Source organism: Triturus cristatus, chromosome 7 (assembly GCF_964204655.1).
Source record: "Triturus cristatus chromosome 7, aTriCri1.1, whole genome shotgun sequence".
In the NCBI taxonomy this organism is placed as follows: Eukaryota; Metazoa; Chordata; class Amphibia; order Caudata; family Salamandridae; genus Triturus; species Triturus cristatus.
The window spans coordinates 787,578,116-787,600,153 of NC_140590.1; the positions used below are offsets into that span (position 1 = coordinate 787,578,116).

At 37.8% G+C, this 22,038-nt stretch overlaps 1 long non-coding RNA gene across 1 annotated transcript in view; it reads right to left on the bottom strand.

Annotated features, from left to right (window-relative positions):
• LOC146810570 (uncharacterized) overlaps nt 1-22,038 on the bottom strand; it is a 51,759-nt gene that overhangs the window by 9,404 nt on the left and 20,317 nt on the right. The window lies entirely within an intron of this gene.

Consider the following 22,038-nt stretch of genomic DNA (forward strand, 5'->3'; position numbering starts at 1 on the left):
AAATACTTCTAAAAATAACAGTACACAATCGAATGAGGAAAAGGAGTACACACTGAAGTCAAAAAAGTCATTCACAGGGGGGAGAGAAACAAGATCACGTATAAATGTCAATAATGAAAAACACACAATTATTCCTTTAGGTGTACAGATAATTCCTCATCCTGGTTGAGGCCCCCCGGATGTTTGGTTTGGAATTCAACTATATACTTAGATTCACGCTGCCTCAGTTTGAGTACCCTGTTGCCTCCTCTAGGATTTTTAGTAGTCTGTTCCAAGATGAAAAAAGTAAGAAGTTCAGAGTTAGAGAAATGTTTGTCTTTGAAGTGACGAGCCACAGGGTATTTGTCATCTTGGTGAATTATGGCTCGATAATGTTCAAGGACACGTTTTTTAGCAAGGAGCGTAGTGCTGCCAATGTACCATAAATTGCAAGGACACTCTATTACATACACGACAAAAGTGGTGCTGCATGTTAAGAATTCCCTGATTACTTTGGTGATACCATTATAGTTGATTTGGTTGCGGTACTTGCTGTTCTTACAGGCTTTACAATGCCCGCAAGGATAAAATCCCTCAAGCCCATGTTGTTGTCTGGTTGGATATATGGTGACATCACTTCTCACTACCATATCTCTGATACTTCTGCCTTTACGGTAAGTAATGCTGGGTCTATTGGGGATGATCTCACCAATGATGTTGTCGCACTTGAGGATATCCCAATTTTTAGCTACAATTTTATGTATGTTGTTAGAATCTGAATTGAAGGTCATGATCATCCTGGTTGTGTCATTGTTGTCATCAACCGTTTCAACCAGTTTGTCAGAGATGGTAAGATCCCTAGGTATGGCATCTGCTCTTTCTTTTGCTCTGCGGAGAACCCAATTAGGGTAGCCCCTGAGTTTGAAACGTGACATCATCTCTCTGCTTATCTTTTTGTAGGCCACTTGGGTGCTGCAATTTCTCTTTGCCCTCAACAGCTCACCATAAGGAATACTCCATTTGAGTGTCTCAGGGTGACTGCTGAGGGCATGCAGGACACTGTTCCCTGCAGTTGTTTTTCTGAACAGGGTAGTCTGTATAGAATTATCAATAATGTCCACTCTGACATCAAGATATTCCACACTGTTCTTACTGATGTGATAAGTCAGAACAATGTTGTTGTTGGTGTTAAGTTTGTCAATGAAACTGATGGCTTGTTCTTCATTACCATTCCATATGATGAACAAGTCATCAATGTAGTGCATCCATGTGGTGACGTGGTCAAGATCTTGTTTGTAATCTCGGTTCGAAAATACTTGCTCCTCCCACAATCCCATAAAGAGATTGGCCAGACTTGGGGCAAAGCAAGAACCCATAGCGGTCCCGACCACCTGTCTGTATATTTCACCATTGAACAGGAAAATGTTGTTAGTGAGGCAGTAATGAATCATTTCAATAATCATTATACTATGATCTCTCAGGCGAAGAGGTCTGGTATTGAGATAGTGTTCACATGCCTCTATTCCTTGACGATGGTCAATAATGGTGTAAAGTGACTGAACATCGAGAGTGATGAGGCAAGAGTTTGTTTCCCACATGATGTTGCCTAGCTTTTTGAGGAAATCTTTGGTATCCCTGATGTAACTGGGTAGATTACTGACATAGTCTCTGAGAAAGTGATCGATGTATTTCGAAACATGTTCTGATACACTGCCTCTGGAGGACACAATGGGACGCCCAGGAGGATTAATGGGGTCCTTGTGAAGTTTAGGTAAAAGGTATAAGGCTGGAAGGATGGGATGGTCGTTCTTTAGGTAGGTGTATTCTTCCCATTCGAGTAGGCCCTTCTCCCTCCAAGTAATGAGTTTGTCCCACAGATGTGTGATGCTGGTATTGTAGTTGTCCACCTTTATGTGTTCGTAATATCTAGTGTCAGATAGTTGTCTCATGGCTTCTGTGATGTAACTATCCCTGTCTAAGATAACTACATTGCCACCTTTATCCGCAGGGCGGATGATGATATTGTTATCTTCAGTCAATGATTTCAGTGACTGCCTTTGTGTGTATGATAAATTACTGTTGTAATTTTTCTTCTTGCTGCGTCTTAGAGTACCCAGTGACTTAGTAACGCAGTCATGAAAAGTGTCAATGGGATCATAAGGAGATGTGGGAAAAAAAGTAGATTTTGGTTTGAAGCCTGAAGAAGCATGGTTGTCTGTAGTGAATCCTATTCTGTCTATGATTTGTGTTGTGCTGAACTGTTCTTCATTACTAGTGGTGTCAGTTCCAGAACTGCAATCTTGATCAAGATGTATCATGTCAGTCAATATGTCAATGTCACCTAATGTGATGTTATCGAGGTGATGGGGTGTATCAGAGATGTTTTTTCTGGAGTCACCTAGCCTCTTGAGTTTGTGCCATTTTTTTAATTTAAGTTTCCTCACAAACTTAAAAAGGTCAATTCTGGTGTCGGTAAAATTAAAAGGGGCAGATGGACAAAATGATAGGCCAAGGCATAAAGTCGTGAGGGAATCCATTAATATACTTTTCTTGGGCGAGTTCTTGTTCCCATGTTGCCCCTGGCTCTGCCTCTTCTGCCATCGTTGCTGAAGTCTCTTGTGCCTGTTTCTTCGTTTCCTCGGCCTCTGCCGCGACCTCTCCCCCTCTGTCCACGTGTTCTGGTCGCCGGAGTGTCTTGTTTCGTCCGTCTGCTCCGGCGCAGATGGCGATACTCCTCTAAAAAATTAACGGGTCTGCTGTTGATATCGGTGATTGCCGCTGCTTCAGCTGATACGTCCGACTCTGTATCACTGACTGTAGAGGTAGATGCTATTGAGGTGACTGTTTTTTCACTTGTGAGAACGGTATCAAAATATTTGTTAGTGTATAGATGGTCAAATTTCTTGCTGAAAGTGAGAATCCTCCCACTGTCATAATCGTTATAGTCTCTGTTCAGCTTGCGTTCTTTGCGCGCTTTGATCTCTTCTTCGTGTTTGCTTAGGCTCTCTTTCATGGCAGTGATGGAACTCTCTACAGTTGCAGTGTCCTCATCTGTAACAGTAACCCACTGGGGTAAGAGGAATTTTTAATGGGGATTATGGTGGCCGCATTTATCAAAGGAACTGTAAATTTATGAACTCATTATACCAGCATGCACCATGCAGAGATACGCCCATTATGGAACTGAGAATGCTGGGTATAAGAGAAGCGGTATGCTGCCTGTCCTCATAGCCAGCACCTGTGAACAAGGGCGCGAGGACGCCCGAAACGCGTAAGGAACTGTTGGCGAGATAAGTTCTGTACGCATGAAGATTGTTTAGCAGGGCTGCCTTACAGAATAAAGAATGACACTACGTATGCTGGCTCTCCAAGTTGGGTGCTTCCGTTGTTGTATTAATTGCGGCCTATCCCGGGTCGCGGAGAGCCCTCCCGCGGATGTGCGGGTCCGGGCTTAGTTATTTTGATGGCGCAACACGGAACGTGGTGTCTTCCGTCTAGGACATTACAGTCTTACAACAAACCTCATCTGTCACAGTAACCCACTGGGGTAAGAGGAATTTTTAATGGGGATTATGGTGGCCGCATTTATCAAAGGAATTGAAAATTTATGAACACATTATACCAGCATGCACCATGCAGAGATACGCCCATTATGGAACTGAGAATGCTGGGTATAAGAGAAGCGGTATGCTGCCTGTCCTCATAGCCAGCACCTGTGAACAAGGGCGCGAGGACGCCCGAAACGCGTAAGGAACTGTTGGCGAGTTAAATTCTGTACACATGAAGATTGTTTAGCAGGGCTGCCTTACAGAATAAAGAATGACACTACATATGCTGGCTCTCCAAGTCGGGTGCTTCTGTTGTTTTATATATATCTATCTATATATATCTATATATCTATATATATATTCACTGAAAAAACCATGGGTTTCACACACGTTATAGTTAGGAATTAGCATTTAAAAAACCTTAGAAATTCAGTGAAAAAACCATAGGTTTCACACATGTTATAGTTAGCTGGACATTTTACTCGTAAAAAACCAATGAAATTGCCCCGTTATAGTTAGTTCAGCTAACTATAACTCGCGCGCCCGCAATGCACTGCTGATGACGTCACATATTACATCACTCATGACATGGTCAGTGACATCACTCATGACATCACTGATGACATCTCAAATGACATCACTGATGACCTCACTGATGACATCATCCAGTGAATGTGTGTTTTTCTGAAAATTAAATATGTTTTATATATGTATATCTCAAGGTCAATGGAAGAATAAATGGGTATATAAGTGTCTAAATGGATGCTTTGTTTTTGAAAAATTTATTGTGTAACTGACTGATTAAGTGTATCATAGTGAATACATGGCTTACTGTGTAATGTTTAAATATGAAAATATCTGTATCAGTCTCTCACTTTGTGTATAAGTGGTTGCATGGGTTGGTGAGTAGCTACATGGGTGTCTATATAGGTTATTAGTTGTTTTTTTGAGTATCAGTCTGAGTGTCTGTATGGTTCGGTGGGGGTATTATGTAGTGCATAGGTGCATGAATGAATGATTCACTCTTTGTGTGTGTTGAACACAGCATGTGTGCAGGACTGTATGGGTGGATGAGTGTGTGTATGGGTGTGTTAGTGAGTGAATGACTGTCTCAATAGTGTCTTTATGAGTAACTACATATGTTTAAAACTAGTATATGTGACTATTGGTGTATATATGTGGGTATATGTGAGAGATTGAAAGAGTTCCTGTATGAATAAGTATGTGTTTCTATAAGTGATTGTTTAAAAGACTAAGTATGTGTAAGTTTCTGTAGAAGTAAGTGTGGTGGTGTGTGTATAACTGTATATGCTAGTAAATGTATGTTTGATTCTTTATTAGCATGAGTGACTATGTGTGTGAGTAACTCTGTGGATGAGTGGCATTGTGTAACAGGATGTATAGGTGTATGAGTACATGTGTTGAGTGAGTACATGTATGAGTGACTGTATTGGACTGTTGGTGAATGAGTGGATGTTTATGTGGATCTTAGAATTACTGAATAGGTTGTTGTAACTGGTATTGGTATGTCCATTGTTTTGAAAATTTTAGTCTCTATTTTTGAATGTGTGTATCAAAGGTTATATTAGGGTGAGAGGAGGTCTGCCACTCTATCACAAGGATGATGTCATCAGTGAGGTCATCAGTGATGTCATTTGAGATGTCATCAGTGATGTCATGAGTGATGTCACTGACCATGTCATGAGTGATGTAATATGTGACGTCATCAGCAGTGCATTGCGGGTGCGCGAGTTATAGTTAGCTGAACTAACTATAACGGGGCAATTTCATTGGTTTTTTACGAGTAAAATGTCCAGCTAACTATAACATGTGTGAAACCTATGGTTTTTTCACTGAATTTCTAAGGTTTTTTAAATGCTAATTCCTAACTATAACGTGTGTGAAACCCATGGTTTTTTCAGTGAATTTCTAAGGTTTTTTAAATGCTAATTCCTAACTATAACGTGTTTGAAACCCATGGTTTTTTCAGTGAATTTGCAAGGTTTTTTAAATGCTAATTTTTTTTTTATTCTTCAATTTTTTCTAACATATTTTTAATTTCATTTTCTTACCTTTTATAAAGACTATGCTTAAATTTTTAAAATTCTTTAATATGTTTTTTTTATATATTTTTTAAAATAAACGTAAAATTTATTTCCAGTTTTTTTTTATTTTTTTTAATTTTTTTTAGTACGCGTACCGTAAGCTCACGGTAAGCGTACGGTTTACGCAACGTCCGTAATCTTTCTACGCTGCTTGCGTATAGTTACGCACTTTGCGTAGCCGAGCGTACTGCGCGTGGGACGCGTGCGCGCTTACGCCACGCGCGCACGTTACGCGGAAGTGTCGGGGAGTGACTGTAATGCGCATGCGCGCAAGCGCGTGTCTTTTTTACGCGCATGCGCACTTTTGCCGTAAGCGTACCGTAAGCGTACCGTAAGCGTACGGTTGGTCATGTGATCATGAAACACAACTTTTGATTGGTTGAAACTACTTTCAGTTCTAGAACTCTCCTACACCACACCCATTCCCCTCATTTCTGCTTGTGATCCCTTAGGAGAAGGAGCTGGTTTGTCTTTGGGATACGATGGCAGAACAGCAGAGCCCTTCTGAGAGTGAGGCTAGCACCAGCAGCACTGTCTTGAGGCAGAGAGCGAGGAAACAAAAGCCTTCCTATGTTTGGGATTATTTTACTTTTCCTGAAGGCCAGCAAAAGGTGAATGCACCCTTAGTTACTTGCAGGCTGTGTCAGCGTGTACTTTCTAGAGGTAATCCTGACAGGAAGTATTCCTTTGGGAATCACACCATGAAGAGACACCTCCAGGATGTACACAGAAGGACACATGGTCATCTTTTTGGAGGTAACTCTTCAGAAAGACGAGCCAGTACATCCACAGCAGCTCAGCCTGGACCATCATCTGCAGGGCTGACTCATTCTTCTGCAGGTCAGGTGAGCCCTTCATCTGTGGGGGGAGAATCTCCTTTTGCTGGCCCTCTGGAAATTAACCCTCGGTTTGCGAGGGTTGAAGTACGGTGCGCCACTTGTCACGATCTAATTACTTATAGGGAGACCAGTGTTTCCCTGGTGAACAGTAAAATAGATCAGCACACTTGTCGTACCGTCTAATATTCCCAATCTTTCTTTCCTCTGTCCCTGCATGAACACAACGGTTCTTTTAAGAGCCAACCTTATCTTTCATCTTTTTTTTACATATGTTTTTAAAAACTTTTTTTTATTTTTTTTTACCGTACGCGTACGGTGCGCGTACTTTTTTTTTTTTTTTTTTTAAAAACACTAAAAATCATTTATGACATTACATTGACCTTGAGAGACTACAATTATTATTATTGACTTACCATACTCACTGAAAAAATATTTATTCATTTCTTTTTTTTAAAAATAGTTTAAAAAATGTTTGTAGTTTTCGTAAATTTTCTATATCTATCTGGAAAAAAAGTAAAAAGTATTAATATTTTTAAAACTTTTTATAATACAGTACACATATTTACATTTTTTACCAAAAAATATTTTTGCCTTATTTTTGCTGTTTTCAGAATATATTGCATTTCACTATAAATTGTGAAAGCAATTGCATTCATCATTTTACAGCGGGCAAAAAAAAATACCAATCACAAAGATTGTATTAAAAAAGCCCTGATTCTTTTTTTACTTAAACTTAACATTATAGAAATGCATAATATTGTAAAAAAATACCATCTAATACCAATACTTATTCCTTTAAAATACCGTCTGATATGTTTGTTTCAGAAGTATAATCACAATATTATATCTCAAATAACTCCAAAAAACATCTGATTTCATTTCCTTTAGGCCAAATAGTAATTTTAAATTTTTGTTTGGATTAAATTACCAACGGTAATCCAATAAAATTCTAAAGTTTAATTTGTCCAGATCTCACAGATTCTCTGTAACATTTTGGTTCACGAAAATTTTTTGATTAATTTATTTAGTCCACAATAGAATTGGTTACTTTTCCACATGGCCAAATAGTAATTTTTTAAATCATTTTTGAAAAAATTTCCAATGGCAGTCCAATAACATTCCAAAATATAAAATGTGCAGAAGTTACCGATAATCTCAAAATTATTGGTTTTTCAAAATTTCATTAAAAATTAAAAAAGTCCACATTACAATTGGTTATCTTTCCATTAGGCCAAATGATAATTTAAAAAAAAATTTTTTTACAAAATTGCAATGGTAATCCAGTAAAATGGTAAAATTGTTTTGTCCAGATCTTGCCAAGTCTCTCTAAAATTTAGGTTTCAGGAAGATTAGATATGAATTTGCTTAATCAAAAGGCAAACGTTGTTTGAAAATCAATTGAGAATCATTACACAGTGTCCAGCCTTTTTCACATTTAAGATAAACTGTGTAATGTCCAGAAGTAACAGTAGGTCCATCATGGAAAATTATTGCAACAGTTACAAAAGTTTTTCCTGAAATTGATAATTGCTGTCCTGTAAACTTCTTTATTAAAGTATCCAATTTTGAACCATCAGCTCTACATCGTTGCATCATTAAAATTACATACTGTCCGTATTCCTTTAAAATTAATGTTGAAAACATGTCAGAATTACACTCACCACATTTCATGCTATGATTAGCATCTTTAACTAATTTTGCAAAAGTGACTGTTTTACTCTCTGGCAATGTCAAATAAATAAACCTTTCATTATCAACAATAGAGCCACTTATATTATAACAATTATCACAACTATGTTCCCATTTATAAGAGAGACCAAAAAAAATGTCAATGGGAACTCCTTCTTCTTCCACTACCTGAAGAAAATACATCAAAAATTCATGTGCATCTTGCTGTTCATTTTGAGAAAACTGTGTTCGTCCTGAACATACATCTAAAAGTTTTCTAATGTCAGTAGCACTTTCTATTTGAGTTTTATCTTTACTCAGCTTTTGAAAAAGGAGACTCAGCTCTGAACAGAATCTTTTTCCCTGATTTACTATTATCTGCTCTTGCAAACTTTCCAGATAAAATGCAACATTCAGCACTACATTTGCGTAGCAGTTGACACCAGAGCTATTTTCAAAATGACATCCTACAACCTGTTCTTCATTTTCCTTTTTCTTTTTGCTTGCAATTACATCACTCCTCTTTTTTTTCCTCTTCTCTACATCTTCACTACAGATATTCTCATTTTTCCTTTTACGAGAAACTACACGTTTCTCCAACACAGGATACTGACCTAAATGAGGAGCATAGCTTCTTCTTAATCTATTATACTCCTTTACACAATTTGTATCAGCACTAACTTTTGATTCTTCAAAGTCTATCATGAATAAACCTGATAATGTTTTGACTCGTGACAAAGCAACATATGCCATACCTTCTTTGAACACAGTTGAACCAATGTTCACAAATGCACAATCTACAGTCAATCCTTGAGACTTGTGAATAGTTACAGCATATGCTAGAGAAAACGGAAACTGCTTCCTACGTACATATAAGTCTTTCACAAGCATAAAACGAACTGTACAACGACAAATATCTTTAACTTCATCTATCTGATCACATTTTATTTTTAAACATTCAATTCCTTCTTTTTTCTGATAATTAATAAAACCCACAACTCTTCCCATCGCTCCATTAACTAAACCTTTCTCAACATCCAAATTTCTCCTTAAAAACACTCTACAGTTCATGCAAACATATAGATTTTTTTCTAATCCAGCTGTTTTGGAGATGTTCTTCTCTAGTGAGTCCAATTTATTTTTCAGTTTGCCTGTTACTGTGACAGTAATTCTTCCATCCTCAATTTTGTCCACTGCTTCCAATTTCCTGATCTCTTCCTTTTCCAATTTCAAAAGCTCCTCATTGAATATTGAGCATTCACGTAGAGTTGGCATTAAGCAGATGACACTTTTGTTTTCTGCAATATTCTTGTATATTTTCTCTGCAACTATTTCTTCCTTTGGAAATAAATTATGTAGCAGCCGACTCTGTAATGCTTTTTTGCCAACTTCTGTGAGTAGTCCAATTCTGATATCTTTCAGAATACTTCCATATTCTTCATCGTTTGCTTGCCTCATATTAGTTGTAAGTTCCTTGTACTCAAAGAAGGACCAAATATTTGTATTTCCGATGCTTCCCAATGACTTCTTCGTGTCTTCATGTGTCACAGTATTAAACACTGGTTGTCCTTTAACTGGAGTAAGTTGCAAAAGATCTCCAAAAACTATGACGTGTTTTCCACCAAATAACACGTCATAGTCTGTCTTCAAAATTTGCTGCATTCTTAAATGCACAAAGGCAAGCATTAAGTTTGATACCATGCTCACCTCATCAATAATGAGAACTTGCATCTTCTTCAATACTCGTGAAACTTCCAAGGATGCTTCTCCAGTTAGCTTGTTGAATTGTATTTTGTTCTCATGCTCCACTGGTAACATTAGCAAACGATGTAAGGTGATTCCTTTTATGTTATATGCTGCTAACCCAGTTGGAGCAGTAACCACACAAGACAAAGTAGAATCCGTTTTTTGCTTTAGGTAGCTTCTGATGACTTTAATTAGGAAACTTTTTCCAGTGCCAGCTTGTCCGCTTACATACATCCTGATTGGATGAAATGATGTGCATGAGCACTCTTTTTTTACATGTAGAAATCCGTGATCAATTTTGTTTTTGATCTCTTCATAAATTTGTTGCTGCTCTTGATTCAGTTGTCTTTCCAAATTTTCTAAGTCTATAAATTCTTCTTGAGCTTGATTCATAGCCGTTTCCACTTCATTCATGGCTATTGATGCTTCATTTTCAACGATTGGTTGTCCTAGGGGATCTTGACTGTGTGTTCCTGAACTTTGGCTGTCCTGAGAACTGTCTCTAGCTATTTCTGCTGCAATTGTAGTTTCCTGTTCAATTTCTTCATTTAACATTTGCAGATAAGTTGTGAATGTATTGCATTGTATGCTGTCTTTGCAAGCATTAAATGAATCCTCATAGCTTTGAAATTCTCCCAGTAGTTCATCCTCTGTACGCCATGGTTTAAACAACTGTAAAAGAGCCAAGTAGTAAAATTCTTTCTTGTCGGTAGTGTCGCAACTCAGCTTCCGGTGATTTATCAAACTTCCTTTGGTTTGCTTCACCAAACATCCTTCTTCACCAACAACTTTATATTTTCCATTATTAATGTCTTCTGCAGCTTTCCGTGAATAAATGTAGTTCTGCAACACTTCATAGAGACACATGTTCTCCAGATGATGACTTCTCTTGGGATAATATGTGTCCAACATGTTTGTTTTCAATATATCTGTACTTTCTGGGTCATTCTCGGCCAAATATTCAATTTCTCCAACAGATTTCAGTACCCGATTTCTCATTGCTGCAAGGCCTAAACTTGCCCAAATTATTCTTCTTGACTTCGAGTAGAGACTTGCAGAAGATAACCTATCTGAACATTCGTAGGATCCAATTTCTCGATGCGATAACATCTTCAAACTGAAACTGTACAGCTTCTTACTGACAGTCTTCTCGTGAGAAATCTCTTCCCACATTTCTTTCAATTCTGTTTTTTCTGATTTCGTAATGTAAGACGTTACATATCGTGCAACAGCAATGGAATTGTCAGCTACATACTGTATATCCATGTTAGCGTTCCACATGGATAAAATGACTGGGTTGTAGTCATTTATATTTTTTGATTCTTCTTTTCTTTTAAGGTTGTAGGTATTCTTAGGTGATTTTCTTGTGATAGTATGTCTCACAGCTGACATAAAACTGTTTACTCTTCCATTTGAAAGAACAGGTCTAGGAAATCCAAATCGACATTTAGTGTAGTATTTTTCTTTGCTCTTGTATTTCCGTCGACAGTATTTTCCACACCGATGACTTTGGAAACGTAAAACTTGCTCCTTTAACTTGTTCTCTTCTGTGCTTTTTGGTATACCACATGTTGCATATTCTTCAATGTAAGATAACACTGCTTCATCAGTATCTGTTCCAAACTTTGGGGCATCCTTGATCCACAACAGCATATGAATATGAGGAGCACCTCTTGCCTGGTACTCTTTTCTCCAAAAGAAATCCACTACTTCTCCAAGAGGTGGATTTTTTTTATTGCAGATGAAGGACATCATAGCCTCAAATCTATGATTGAAATATCTGCAAACATTAACCGGATCCAATGAGCACAGTTCTCCTGCTGTCTTGTATTCGATGTTTTTAATGTTTGAATTGGCCTCTCGTAGAAAATCCAGTAAATCATCCCAAGCGTACTCGGCACAGCTTAGGGTAAGGAACCATGTTGGTGTTCCTAAATTGCGTAACATGCATTTTAGTTCACCATGGCGTCGGTACCAATATTCATTTGTCCCACGCTGACAAGCCATCAGATTGATCAGTTGTGTTTCCAAATGATCATCTCGGTGCTGCACTTTCTCCATAAAATCCTTAGCAGACACATTTTGTAAATGTACTCCACTTTTTAAAATGTGATTTACTGCATAAGACAGTGCAGACAAGTCGCTTTCAAATAAAAGATGGAACAAATAAGGAATACTTTGTCGAAATCTGGGATCTTCAGCATATAGTCTTGTAGTCCGATACTCTGAAGCTGGAATCTGTTCTGGACGTTCATCGTATCGTCCTCCTTTTCCCGTAGGAAACAGCTGGGGAAAACATCGAGCTTCCAAGCTCTCCTCCCATACACTCACGGGAGTTCCTTTTGCTTTCTTCATCTGAAAGAGATCAATATTGTCTCCCATAACTTCTTTCGAATGAAGAGGATGTATGCTAAAATGTTCATAAATTTCTTCTTCCTTTGTCTTGTCCACTTTTTCAATTTGTCCAGTTGGTGTTTCTGTGTCTTCTTGAAAATCTTCGTCTTCTTCTTCTTCTTCTATATAAATTGATTCATACCATTTGTTATTTTTTTTCAAATACAAATTTGCTCTTTGTACTTTCCGCACATCTACCAGCTCCTGCCAAATCTTCTTATTCTTTGTAGGTACACCATTAACCAGAATAATTAATGGTTCAGTTTCCAAAGTATCCGCATCAATAGTTTCCATATTTTTTTTCAAATCCAAGGGCAAATACACCACTCTACCTTTTAAACCTCTCAGTAAATCTGAAGGAGGTAATTTACCAGTTTTGGGCTCCATACGTACTATGGTCTGGAACGGATGAACACATTGAATGAGTATAGACTCATATGTATTTAATTCAGAAAGTTCAGCAGGAATAGCATCCAATTCTAAATTATTATGTACAGCTCTGGTCGGCATTCTATTTTCCTCTAACTTGTTGTAACAGTATTTACAAATACGCTGATCTTCACCCAATTCAAAACAATTTTCAAGAAATATATATGTGGCAAAATCCTTCCACTTATAATTATCTTCATTTTCACTCTTTCTGTAGAGATCAACATTCCTAGTTTGTTTTCTATAATGAGTTCTGCGGCAACAAATACAAGTAACATTTGGTCTTTCATTAGAGACTATTGCAAATTTTGTTATGTGATCATTAAATGTCTTACTTACAGAAGGTTCTACATTCTCTTCCACTTCTTCCTCATTTACTGTGTCCTTCTCTGCACTGTTTTGTTCAGGACCAAAGTAACAAAACTGAATTTCATCAACAACCTTCTCTACATCTGATACCGTTCCTCGGAACAGAGCCCTATTCAATTCATTTAACTTTATTGCTGGACTTTTGGCAAAATACAACCGTCTCACAAACTTTCTCATTTCAGTATGATGAACAGCCAGCATCCTAAAATGATGGAAAACACTATTGCACACTTTTCTAGATAGACAAGCCAGAGAATGACCCTGCAAACCAGTATTCTCTCTCACTCTGCATGGATCCAGACTTTGAAGCACCTTAATCCTCTGTTTTACACTTTTTTTACTATATTCTCTTAGAAACTCTCGAAATCTGTCAATAGATTCCTGACGCACAGTGCAAATACTACTACAATTCCAAGTGTACACTGGGGCTTTAGGACGTCTCCCCATTGCCTCATCTGCCATCACTTGTACCTCATCTCTTGGAACCATTATCTCCTTCTCCATTATGCAACCATTTTTTACTTCGTATGAACGACCTCTGGTGTCAACTGCATGCAGCAAACTATTACTTTGAAAATAGCTCTCTTCATTAAAAAAAGGTTCACTACTTGAACTATGCATCCACTTTCCTAAAAACACTTTACAAAAGTTTGTTCTGTTCACTACTCTTTTGCTTTTGCTTTGTGATTTCAGTACATTAACCATTTTATCTAATGTACGCATCCTATTCAAAATTAATATGAATAGTTTCCTTTTTAATTCTAATGCTTTTGCTGCAATGGCTTCAATTTCTTTTTTTCTCTTGTAATATTTTGCCTTTTGCTTATATTTCTTCACATCCTTTATCAAATTGGACATAACTCTTCTCTGAAACATTTTTCTACGTATCTCTTTAAACGCTGTTTTTCTGTTTATGTAAAACTTTTCAGTTGCAGAAGGTATATTTGCATTAACTAAATTCTCAATTTTTTGCTGTTCTCTTCGTTTTGTTACATTCTTTCCAGGACAGACATTTTGTACATTTTTCTTTGTTTTGAATATTTTTTTAAGAAATTGTTTTTTCTGCTTACCAGAAGATTTTTTCTTTTTCCCAACATGAGCATCTTCTACTAACTTTGGTCCTCCAGTTGTCTTCAAATATAGTTTTTTTTTAGCGTTTTTTGAACTCTAGATTTTGTAGGCATCTTAAATTTTGTTCACTGTTCTTCAGCAATACCTGAAAAAAACTAAAAAAAAATCCTTTATTGTATTTAAATATATTACTACATTTCTTTTCACAATAGTCACAAAACGAAATTTCTTTGCCAATTTGAATGCACACAAACTCCTCTTTTTTTTGGGCAAGTGAAAATCACTTTTACAAACTGTCACATTATGAAACCACTTTTCAGATTTTTTAAAAAGCCCATGTCCAGAGTGCTACACTCCAGCAAGGGCAACCAGCCTTAGTGAAGCTGAATGTATTTGCATTACAGACTGAAACCTGAAAACCCCACTCGCTTGTAAATACTGTGCATGACTATACATGGCAAGCACATGGGTGTGTGCTAAGACTCTGCTTCTTCCCCCAAAAATTCGCTCCCCCTTTCCATCTAATGCAACTGTGAAATCACCAGAGCAAGACGCAATAAATCTCTGCCTATAATTCCTCTATGCACACAGAGTCATGTTTTCACATTAGTCCCAAAACGAAATTTCTTTGCCATTTTGAAAGCACACTTACTGCTCTTTTTTTTTCCGGGCCAAGTGAAAATCACTTTTTACAATTGGAAATCACTTTTACAGACTGACACATTATGAAACCACTTTTTTTGATTTATTTAAATGCACATGTCCAAGCTGTTTTTTCAGACCACCACCATGTGTATTCTCGGTGACTGCCTACACTCCAGCAAGGGCAACCAGCCTTAGTGAAGCTGAATGTATTTGCATTACAGACTGAAACCTGAAAACCCCACTCGCTTGTAAATACTGTGCATGACTATACATGGCAAGCACATGGGTGTGTGCTAAGACTCTGCTTCTTCCCCCAAAAATTCGTTCCCACTTTCCATCTAATGCAACTGTGAAATCACCAGAGCAAGACGCAATAAATCTCTGCCTATAATTCCTCTATGCACACAGAGTCATGTTTTCACATTAGTCCCAAAACGAAATTTCTTTGCCATTTTGAAAGCACACTTACTGCTCTTTTTTTTTCCGGGCCAAGTGAAAATCACTTTTTACAATTGGAAATCACTTTTACAGACTGACACATTATGAAACCACTTTTTTTGATTTATTTAAATGCACATGTCCAAGCTGTTTTTTCAGACCACCACCATGTGTATTCTCGGTGACTGCCTACACTCCAGCAAGGGCAACCAGCCTTAGTGATGCTGAATGTATTTGCATTACAGACTTAAACCTGAAAACCCCACTCGCTTGTAAATACTGTGCATGACTATACATGGCAAGCACATGGGTGTGTGCTAAGACTCTGCTTCTTCCCCCAAAAATTCGCTCCCCCTTTCCATCTAATGCAACTGTGAAATCACCAGAGCAAGACGCAATAAATCTCTGCCTATAATTCCTCTATGCACACAGAGTCATGTTTTCACATTAGTCCCAAAACGAAATTTCTTTGCCATTTTGAAAGCACACTTACTGCTCTTTTTTTTTCCGGGCCAAGTGAAAATCACTTTTTACAATTGGAAATCACTTTTACAGACTGACACATTATGAAACCTTTTTTTTTTATTTATTTCAATGCACATGTCCAAGCTGTTTTTTCAGACCACCACCATGTGTATTCTCGGTGACTGCCTACACTCCAGCAAGGGCAACCAGCCTTAGTGATGCTGAATGTATTTGCATTACAGACTGAAACCTGAAAACCCCACTCGCTTGTAAATACTGTGCATGACTATACAGGGCAAGCACATGGGTGTGTGCTAAGACTCTGCTTCTTCCCCCAAAAATTCGCTCCCCCTTTCCATCTAATGCAACTGTGAAATCACCAGAGCAAGACGCAATAAATCTCTGCCTATAATTCCTCTATGCACACAGAGTCATGTTTTCACATTAGTCCCAAAACGAAATTTCTTTGCCATTTTGAAAGCACACTTACTGCTCTTTTTTTTTCCGGGCCAAGTGAAAATCACTTTTTACAATTGGAAATCACTTTTACAGACTGACACATTATGAAACCACTTTTTTTGATTTATTTAAATGCACATGTCCAAGCTGTTTTTTCAGACCACCACCATGTGTATTCTCGGTGACTGCCTACACTCCAGCAAGGGCAAAAAGCCTTAGTGAAGCTGAATGTATTTGCATTACAGACTGAAACCTGAAAACCCCACTCGCTTGTAAATACTGTGCATGACTATACATGGCAAGCACATGGGTGTGTGCTAAGACTCTGCTTCTTCCCCCAAAAATTCGCTCCCCCTTTCCATCTAATGCAACTGTGAAATCACCAGAGCAAGACGCAATAAATCTCTGCCTATAATTCCTCTATGCACACAGAGTCATGTTTTCACATTAGTCACAAAACGAAATTTCTTTGCCAATTTGAAAGCACACTTACTGCTCTTTTTTTTCCGGGCCAAGTGAAAATCACTTTTACAGACTGACACATTATGAAACCTTTTTTTTTAATTTATTTAAATGCACATGTCCAAACTGTTTTTTCAGACCACCACCATGTGTATTCTCGGTGACTGCCTACACTCCAGCAAGGGCAACCAGCCTTAGTGATGCTGAATGTATTTGCATTACAGACTGAAACCTGAAAACCCCACTCGCTTGTAAATACTGTGCATGACTATACATGGCAAGCACATGGGTGTGTGCTAAGACTCTGCTTCTTCCCCCAAAAATTCGCTCCCCCTTTCCATCTAATGCAACTGTGAAATCACCAGAGCAAGACGCAATAAATCTCTGCCTATAATTCCTCTATGCACACAGAGTCATGTTTTCACATTAGTCACAAAACGAAATTTCTTTGCCAATTTGAAAGCACACTTACTGCTCTTTTTTTTTCGGCGCAAGTGAAAATCACTTTTTACAATTGGAAATCACTTTTACAGACTGACACATTATGAAACCACTTTTTTTGATTTATTTAAATGCACATGTCCAAGCTGTTTTTTCAGACCACCACCATGTGTATTCTCGGTGACTGCCTACACTCCAGCAAGGGCAACCAGCCTTATTGATGCTGAATGTATTTGCATTACAGACTGAAACCTGAAAACCCCACTCGCTTGTAAATACTGTGCATGACTATACATGGCAAGCACATGGGTGTGTGCTAAGACTCTGCTTCTTCCCCCAAAAATTCGCTCCCCCTTTCCATCTAATGCAACTGTGAAATCACCAGAGCAAGACGCAATAAATCTCTGCCTATAATTCCTCTCTGCACACAGAGTCATGTTTTCACATTAGTCCCAAAACGAAATTTCTTTGCCAATTTGAAAGCACACTTACTGCTCTTTTTTTTTTCGGCGCAAGTGAAAATCACTTTTTACAATTGGAAATCACTTTTACAGACTGACACATTATGAAACCACTTTTTTTGATTTATTGAAATGCACATGTCCAAGCTGTTTTTTCAGACCACCACCATGTGTATTCTCGGTGACTGCCTACACTCCAGCAAGGGCAACCAGCCTTAGTGATGCTGAATGTATTTGCATTACAGACTGAAACCTGAAAACCCCACTCGCTTGTAAATACTGTGCATGACTATACATGGCAAGCACATGGGTGTGTGGTAAGACTCTGCTTCTTCCCCCAAAAATTCGCTCCCCCTTTCCATCTAATGCAACTGTGAAATCACCAGAGCAAGACGCAATAAATCTCTGCCTATAATTCCTCTATGCACACAGAGTCATGTTTTCACATTAGTCCCAAAACGAAATTTCTTTGCCAATTTGAAAGCACACTTACTGCTCTTTTATTTTTCGGGGCAAGTGTAAATCACTTTTACAGACTGACACATTATGAAACCACCATGTGTAACTACAACAAAAACAATTCCCATTTCTATTATTCATTTCTTAAGTTACCACATACATCCCCTCTCAAACTGTAAACTCACCTTTAAAATTAGTTAGTTGTGAAAGAAATGTGACACTCAAACAGCAGATTATCAGAGCCAGGATCTCTGTTGTGTTCACCTCTCTCCTCTCAGCAGAACCAGATAATGGCAAACTTTCCCTCTTTTTTTCCACACATATACTTGTAAGTTTCAAATCTCAGTGCTTCCCCCTTTTTTTCAAATGTAATCACACATTTCTATTGGTTGAAAACCAACCCTTTTCCAAAAGTACCCTTCCCCCAACTTGACTTCTGCCTAGTAACCTTCCCCCAACTTGACTTCTGCCTGCTACCATAGCAACAGCTCATGGAACACTGCTGTGTGGAGTTAGGTCAGAAGTTCGCCACACAATGTTTCAATTCCACAGAGCAAGAGTGCTTGACTTTTCAAACCTTACAGCAAATCCATAGTACTGTTCTTTGGTTACACATTTTTTTGTACCAATACAAAACATGCTTCTATTAATTTACACATACAGCCTAGTTTTTATTCTAGAATGGTATGAAACAGCCAATCAGTTCTTTTTGTTTTGAAAAAAATATGTATGCCTCCATTTCCAAACTGTCTTTCTTTTCATATTGCCATTCTACTGAAAGACACCTCCTGAGTGCATCCAGTTCTCCTTTGAAGATGTTCACAGTGTGGATTGTAGGGCACAGCTATGTCTTCTGGAGTGAAAAGTTTGCAGAGAAAACAGGTATGGTGAGAGACCTTGCTTTGCCAAATGTAGACATTAAATGGATTGGTCAGAGAGGGTTAAAGTGGCACCAATTGATGCCATTGGTGAAATCCTTCATGCAAATCCAACACCCTGACCTCATAATAGTGCACTGTGGTGGCAATGACCTAGGCACTTTGACTGGGGTAGGTCTGGAAATGCTTATGAAGGACACCTTTGCACAACTGTTTTCTCTTTTCCCTAAAACTGCCTTTGTGTTTTCCAACATATGCCAAAGGCAAAAATGGAACTGGTCCAATCATTTCTGTCCGCAGATTGACAAAGCAAGAAAGCACGTCAACAAATCTGTTTCTGCTTTCCTCCGTGACTATGGTATGGGTGCCATTTACCACAACAACTTGCGTTATGACATGCAAGACATTTATAGAGGAGATGGTGTGCACTTCAATGATGAAGGGAACAGAGTCTTCCTTTTGACTTCATAAACACAACAGCTCTTTTTAGAGCTCCCTAATATCTAAACTCTTAAATCTGCTTTTCATTTATTTATTTTTATTTTTTTTACCGTACGCTTACCGTAAGCTTACCGTACGCGTACCCCGTGATTTTTTTAAAAATCAATAAATGTTTTTTTTGTACTTTTCTGTCCTTCTTTGACCCCCTTACAAATGTTAGGGGGTCTGTAACTCTCCTCATTGCCCCCTTTTCTTGTTTTCACTCTTTTTTTTAGGGGTGAAATACACAAAATGGCGGCCGCCGCTTCCTGGTTTCGGCCGATTCGAATGTTTACTAAGATCTAAGAGCCAATCAGAATCGCGCTCGCGCACGCCACCGTACGCTTACGGTAAGCGTACGGTAAGCGTACCGTAAGCGGGCTCAGATATATATATTGATTTAAAGGCTATTTTCTCAGAATCTACTGAACAGATTTACACCAAACCTACAAAAGGCACTTCCTTGACCTAGGGACTACCTCTCTGCCAAATTTCGAGTAATTCTGTTCAGCCGTTCGGGCTGTAGCTCGTTCTAAAGGTCCTATGGAAAAATGCATAAGAAAAACGCGTTTTGGGACCCCCCTTTTATCTCAGCCCCCGCTTGACGAATCCCCCCGAGACTTTCAGGGTAGGAGCGGAGCGTAGCGCCCCACCTATTTTGAGAAATTCGCGAGGATTCATCGACCGGCGCCAAAGTTATTCAAAATAGAATGTTGCGGATTTCCTATGGAAAAGGGGCCCTAACTATAACTACCTACTGGCGACCGCCAGTAGGTAATATATATATCTATATATCTATATCTATATCTATATCTATATCTATATCTATATCTATATATATATATATATATATATATATATATATATATATATATATATATATATATATATATATATATATATATATGACTTCTTTCCAGCAGGATTCCAGGTGCACAGGAAGCCAATGATGGACACAGACCCAGAGTAGGTGCTTATGATATTTTTTATTATTTTCCCATTGTCGTCGATACGCGTTTCGGCTCGGGCGAGCCTTGTTCACTCAACATGGATACATTATGTGCGTGAATTTAAAGTGACCGTGCATAAAAAACTGTTACCCCACGTGATCTGTGACCAAATGGACATAGATAAAATACTAGCGCATTGTACATTGATACATGTGCATTTCTATAGTACAACCTAAGAGTTATAATATACATTAATATCATCCGAATTTAATGGAATTATGCATCTCATATTGTTGTAATCATTTGCTATCCCGTAAATGATATGCCTAATAAAACCAAATGTCGTTAAAAAAGTTGTTCAAGGTCACCCTGGGGTAAATTATCGATATGTGCAAATAACAGTAGTGAATACATAATGGTTTAAAAGTATGATTGTGATCTACTTATTTTTCTTAGTGAAAAAAAACAAGAACAAAAACAACGTGGAAACAGCAAGCACAGTTTGAAATAAATAATACAGTTGAGAATTCAGTTCTCCTCAAGTAAGTCAGTGCAGTAAATGTCAGCTTAAAAGTGAAGGTAAAATACGGTTTAGAAAACTTTGATATTCCAACACCTCAGAATGTAACACGTCGGGAATCTAAAACGATATAGATGACACTTTTTGGGGTTAGGTTTTTCATACGACAACTGGTATACATCCTACCTAAACCGTACAGTGATAGAACGGTAGGCAAGATGACACACCTTTACCATTCCTAAACCAAATGGAGTAATGTGAACAGATAAACAGGCAATGTCCTACCCAAAAGGAAAGGCTGAGAACTCAAATTGGTAATCAACCTAGTGGGTATATTGGTGTAGATATATTGTTGTATACATAACCATTGTTGGAACATATTATATAACCACCTGAATGTTGATTGACAAATAAGAGAAAGTGCAAATAAATAGATAAATAGATGTATAAATATATAAATATATAAATATATTAAAAATACAAATATAAATATAAAATATAGACATAATAAGTTATATGTATTGTATTCTCTAAAATCTTAAGATAAGAGATGTGTGTCAACAGCATTTAGTAATAAAGGATAAAATACCCTGTTTGATTATATATTGGACTTCCTGTGACTAATGCGTAAAAGATATTACTACATCTGTCGAACATGGTTGCATAGATGATATTTATAAGCATGTGTACAGATCTTCCATCACATTGAGGCCGTTAGGGTGCTTAGTGTCTAGTTGTAATATATATCTTGTTTCATGTTTTCTAAGTTTATATTCACGGTCTCCACCTCTTCTGCTAGGGGGTGCAGTATCTATAACATAATATTTGAGATCTTTGTTGTTAGATTGATGGAATTTTTTTAAATGTCTCGCGGCGGGATATGTGTTATCTTCATTAGAAATTGCATGAAGGTGTTGTAGAATGCGCTTATGGACCTGGAGTTTAGTACTCCCAATGTATTTTAGTCCACAAGGGCACATCAATACATATATGGCAAATTCAGTTTTGCATGTTAATAGCTTGGTTATTTTGTATTTAACATGACAGAAAAGGGTAGTGTAGGTCACCGTATTGATTCCATGAATACATGCTTTGCATGTTTTGCATTTGAAAAAACCTTTGTGTGTTTGTAGCCACAAGGTTTTTTCCATGATTTCAGGGTTGGTCGATACCAGACAGTCCCTCATTGAAGGTGCCTTGCTATAGGTAATCGACACCCTCTGCGGTAGCAG